This window comes from Corvus moneduloides, chromosome 3 (genome assembly GCF_009650955.1).
Source record: "Corvus moneduloides isolate bCorMon1 chromosome 3, bCorMon1.pri, whole genome shotgun sequence".
Lineage (NCBI taxonomy): Eukaryota > Metazoa > Chordata > Aves > Passeriformes > Corvidae > Corvus > Corvus moneduloides.
This window is the reverse complement of record NC_045478.1, coordinates 19400783-19406901: the sequence shown is the minus strand read 5'-3', so window position 1 is coordinate 19406901 and position 6119 is coordinate 19400783.

The following is a 6119-nucleotide window of genomic DNA, read 5'->3' as shown; positions in this document are numbered from 1 at the left end:
ATGGTCAGTTCATCACCTGTGGCTTCTCCCAATGCTCCAGGAGAGGAGTCCTTCCCCTGCTGCACCGTGGAGTTCCTCCCATGGGAGATAGTTCTCAGTGAACTTCTCCAATGTGAGTCCATCCCATGAGCAACACCACCCCCCAAATGCTGCAGCATGGGTCACTCTTTCATGGGGTGCAGTCCTCCAAGGACAGGCTGCTCCAGCATGGGAACAGGGCCCCTCTCTCCACAGGTCTCCCACGGGGTCACAGCCTCTTTCCAGGAATCCACCTGCTCTGGAGTGAGCACCTCCCCCACGGGCTGCGGGTGGATCTCTGCATCCCCTGTGGATCCATGGTCTGCAGGGGCACAGCTGCCTCACCATGGGCTGCACCACAGCCTGCAGAGGAATTTCAGCTCCAGTGCCTGGAGCACCTCCTGCCCCTCCTTCTGCACTGACCTTGGTGTCTGCAGAGTTGTTCTGCTCATGTGTTCTCACTCCACTCTTCTCTGGCTGCAAATACAGTTGTGCAACAACCTTTGTTTTGATTTGTTCTCAACTATGTTATCACAGAGGCGTTACCATCATTTCTGAGTGACCCAGCCTCGGCCAGCAGCGGGTCTATCTTTGGAGCTACCAGGGACTGGCTCTGCCAGATGTCGTGGAAGCTTCCAGAAGTTTCTCTCAGAAGCCACCTCTGTGGCCTCCTCCACACTACTAAAAATAGGCCATGCAAACCCAATACAGGAGGAAAAAAACCCCCCACTTTTCGTTATATAATTCCAAAGGATCTCTGAGAAGGGACGTTGCACTGAAAGCCAGTAACTTTTCTTGTTGTTAGACCAATCCTTGGCACAGTCTAGGCATAGGCATGACCAGTCAGCCAGAAATTTTTGAGGCAGCCTCTCTGTTTCAGAGCATGAGACACTTCTTCTTTTTCTTTTTAATCATCATGGACACAAGCTGCTACATGCAGATGCTCTTATGACCAAAGAGCAGTCCTGGGAACTTCCCTTCTAGTAGTACAACCATGGCCAGAGGCTCCCACACACCACAGCCAAGCCTTTCCTTTGAGACATCCCTCCTGGGAAGAGATTGTGCTGTTCCTCCCAATAACTGCTCACTTCTTTTTTTCCTGTGGACTACAGGAAGTACTGCTGAAGGCTGCCACTTCAGGTTCTGCTGTGGAGACAGATCTGAGCCTATTGTTCAGCCATGGAATATATTGCTCTTATTTTAGATAATTTTCAAATTATTTCCTAACAGCAGGAAAAGCAGAGGATGGAGACTGCAACACATGGCATGTGTATATCCACTTTCGATCCCCAGGACCCCCTTTGCAAATGAGATTTTGTACTTTATAGAGTTTTGTTTTCCCAGTAGTAAACTATTTAAATGGATAACCACATTTAAGCTACTCCTGGGGAAGAGCCAATTTAAGAAAAACCATCCAGGAATTCACTGCAAATGAGATGCTGCCTCTCCAAAGACTTTGCTCCTTGCCACCATGGTGACAGGCTTGGGATTGGCTTCTAACAGAGAATACCAGGAAGTTGGGAATTTGCCCATTATAACTTAAATTAAGAGGGTTGGAACTATATAGACAAAAAGTGATCTTCCCCCCAGTATCCCCCCAGAAAGCCCCCCCCAGCCAACCCTATTTATCTTTCCTGGCAAATAAAAAACAGTAACCACATTACAAATACTGACTACAGCAAGGTAGTGAAAGTTACCAGAGTCTTTCCTTATAAAATGAAACCATGTGATTAAGGTGTAGTTCTTTGGGGCAGTTACCTACTATAAGGGATTCTTATGGATTCTGTATTGCACTTCAGACACAGAAAGGTGGCTGATGCCCCAAGCCTGTCAGTATTTCAGAGGCATTTGGACAATGCCCTTAACTACGTTTAACTGTCAGTCAGCCCTGGAGCTGCCAGCCAGTTGGACTAAATGATCTTTGTACATCCCTTCCAACTGAAATATCCTATCCTACATCTAACTTTCTTTAATTCTTTTATAATTTTTATTAGACAAGCTATTGCAATGCTGTTATTATAATTATATATGTATTTATATCCCAGCTGAAGTCAGCAGTAAAACTGCTATTGATTCATTATCTGGAATTCTGGGATATCAGCTTTAAGATGTGGTTTGCATCCACAGTTGCATCTATTCACAGGTGTTCTATAGGTATCAAAAATTATAAGTCTACTGCATAACAAAAATTAAGCCTAGTGTTCACACAGAATTTTTTAAGGACACAACCTTGTCTGGTCAGGATCAGTCTATTTAGGTGCTCGAATTGTTACAATGCAGAGGAAATTGCTGGTCAACAGAATCCAAAAACAGTTCCAAGGAGTAACTTGGCTTTTTGTCTTGCGAGAACAAATGAAAATGCTCATGGAGCAGTACCTAGAAACAATCAACTTGTACTGATGGGCAGAAGAGTTTATCTCAGTGGTCAAGCACACCCACAGTTGCAAAACATGTCTAGCCTGGAAAATGAACTCATGTATAAATATCTCTTGGGAACTCACAGAAAACTCTGTGCTACATGATGGGTTTTGTGACCTCTGTAGGTCTTGCCCATCCACTGCAGCTTCCTCTTACTCAGTGCACACAGGCACTTGTTACCCAAGAAATGAGAGTGCTCTACTCAATGGTAAGGTGCCTCAAATTAGCCCAATGGCTTAACTTTCTGTTCTGGTTGTTCTAAATCCAAAAATCACCCACAATGAATATGTTTATTTTTGATGGATTCAGTAGTCATTACTACTGCATTCATCAATTGGACGCATTTCAAGGGCACTGAAGTATATTAATTGAAACAAGTTAAATCAGCAGTCATTGCTGGAATTATTCATTTTCACTTTCTTTCTTGAACTAGTTGGCCTTAATGACTTTGATTAAATCACTTGAATAGTATTTCATTGGTATTTCTAATTTATGCCACTATTCTGCTAACATCCATCCATAAATGATCAGGGCTAATATCCATCTGTGGACATTTGAGAAACACTCCTTTATTCTTTATTGTTTGCTCTTCAAAGAGTAAAGGTGCTTCTACAATGGTTTGCTAACTTTGGAAGCTTGCCAGCCTTACTACAATTTTCAGCGCTGTTCATGTGAAGAAGAGATGAGTATAGTGAATAAAGGTATGTCAAACTGGCTACAGGTCTATGCAGGAGGTCCACAGAGATTAAAGAAACTTGTAGGTCAGTTGTAAGTAGTTCAAAGAGTCCTTCATTTCCTCACTTTTGAGATTTTGCTTACAGCTCCCTTATCTTCCAAGCTGAAATACCATTTGGTACAAGCAGAACTTCAAAAGTAGAGCTCCTATTTGGCTCCTAGAAATAACAGCTTTCCTTTCTTCGGCAACTACTGACCTGCTGGCCCTAGTGTCAGGAAGAAATATTAATTATATTCCCACTTTTAATCACATCAAGGGAGAGGTCAAATCTTAAATAGCACCATAAACAGCTTTACACAAATCAAAGCCTCCCTCTTTTAGAACCTGTTAAAAACTTTAAGTAACAAATTCACAAAATCTATTTTGTTTTATTGTGCTGGGAACTTGGGAATTTTGCTATATCACTGCATGTTATTTGAAAATCAAAAGAACACAATTTACATCTAGAGTAGAGTGCTTGTCTACTGGTATACTATGACAGTTAGCTAAGGATTCACCAGCCTGGCCAAAGTCAAAAGCCATCCTTGGAATTTAAGAACCTTTTTGAAGTTGCCATTTGTCTGACCTTTCTTGTCTTCTTAATGTCACGCGAGCCAGTGAACTGGAGAGTAAAGTTCAGCTAAATCCAAAACTGTGCTAAGAGCACTACACCTGCACTTCCTTCAATTTGCTTTTCTTCTTGTTGAGCATGACGAATTCATAGAGCCCTCTGCAGTTTACTGATGCAAAGCACTCTGTTGGATTCTCTTTCAAATTCAAATGACAGTATTCTTCTCTAGATCTTGATAACACTTTTAAGAAATCATGAAATGTCCACCCTTCTGCTTTCTCTGAAATAAAGGTGAAACTAATTCAGGAATACACTTTCAGCTCTCTATGCTAAAGCCATTCAGGGTCTCCTGCCAATCACTGAGAAGATAACTTATTTCAAGACTTCCCACATCACATATATTATAATCACAGCTTATTCCTTGTCAGATATGGTAATTGCAGGCACAGAAGTGCAGATAGTGGCTGGTAGAAACAACCATTCTGTATGTATGAATCTGGTAGGATACAAACCAGCCTGAGTACAGAAACTGTCAGCCTAGTTGTCAGCATTAAGTTATGCCCAGTAAACCTTGTATTGCAAACACTGTTTTTTTCCCACTGGTTATGTCTTCTGAAGTATCCTTTAAAGGATAAAGCCAATATGATTAAGGCTAGAGAAATTAGATACTCAGCTAGTGTTTCACTGGGACATGACAACCAGATACTGGATTAAACTACACAAAACCCTAAAATTTAGTTCTCAATCTACAGTATTTTTGCTGATATTCTTCTGATTCAGACATTTTAGGAGGACTGCAGTTTGTTTGTTGTTTATTTTTTCCTTTTACAGGCAGGTTCGTAGATGTGATACATGGAAAATGTGATCAAACTTACTGACTACACCATAGGAATCTGTTCTTCTGACAATTGAGCCCAGGCTAAAGTTTACAGTCACCAAAGCTTCAGAAGGCTTTACTCAATGCTCATAGGGCATGTTTTAAAACAATGGTCAACACTTAGTACTTCCTTTGCATGTTTCCTTCCCTGCATAAGTAAGTCATAAATGCTGCCCGATACACAAGTGTGCTAAACTTTTAATCTTGCAACTCTGCTTTTATTCAAGCTTGTTCAGCTCATGGTCCACCAAGACCCTTAGGTCTCTTGGCCAGAGCTGTTCCCCACCCTGTGCTGGAGTTGTTCTTCCTTCCCAGGTACATACAGGGCTTTGCTTTTGTCCTGATTGAGCTTCAAAAGGTTCCCATCTATAAGATCAACGAAAGTTTCACAAAAAACCCTAACTCAGGAAGACCAGTACACATTTTCTTTATTCCTTCCTTCTGGTTAAGCTCTTGCTAATGTTGCATGCTCTTTCATTTTTCATAATTAATTTAAATTATAAATTCTTAATTCGGTTAAATTCTGAAAAAAACCCTTTAAAATGAGACTCGAGGACCTGTTAGTCCAAAGCTGTATTTCAAACAAAACCATTTCCTTATTTACAAACTTGTTCACAGCTATGGTGACCTTATGCTAAAATTCCTATTTAAAGGGGGAAGAATAAGTACGAGCCAATTACCTGAACACAAAAAAAAGCAATACCAAAAATATTGTGGCTCTTACTGGAGATATTTAAATTATTTCATTATAAGAAAAACAAACATTCAGAAACTTTCCCCTTTACTTCTCAGTTTTGTTGCAGCAATTTAAATAAGTTAAAACAGTAGACAAATGATCACCAAAAGGTTGCATCATAAAATTATGTTTTCACATGTTTGGGGCTTTCATAAAACCATTTGAAGTTTCACTGTTTTATTTCTGCTTCATGTTGCTTTTATCTGTCCATACTTGGGTATTTGGACTTGAAACTGAATTCTTCTATGGTGTTGGAGAAGACAGGGCATGGGGAGATTCAGTCAAGAGCATTGGTCAGACATTTTTTTCCAGTTAAAGAAGTTCTTTTAGACAGGACCCACAATACAGTGAAATATTAATGTGAGCACATGACTGTTCTGATTTTTAAGTGAAAGACCCACATGCCATCCTCTCCTACTCTCAAATTAGCTTAACTCCCATTCCTCAAAAAAGAACCCAAATCAAAAACCACACTTATCCATAAAAATGTAACCATTTTAATGAGAGTTAGTAAAATGTTCCATCTCCAACATAATCTGCTGATATATCCCCAGTACATCACATGGGTTTGCAAATCCTCAGAATGAACAAAAATAGAAGCCCATGTCTCAGCCTAGGTGGGAATTGTAACCTATAGTATACTGGACAGAAGTAAAGAGGATTCCTCCCATTGGAAAGGCGGTATCTGTCACCTGCAGAAGGTGTACACTCTACCTGTTTTCAGGAGAGAATTCAAGGTTCAGAATAACAGAAGTCCATACTGGGTTTACGTTTCCCAGTAATT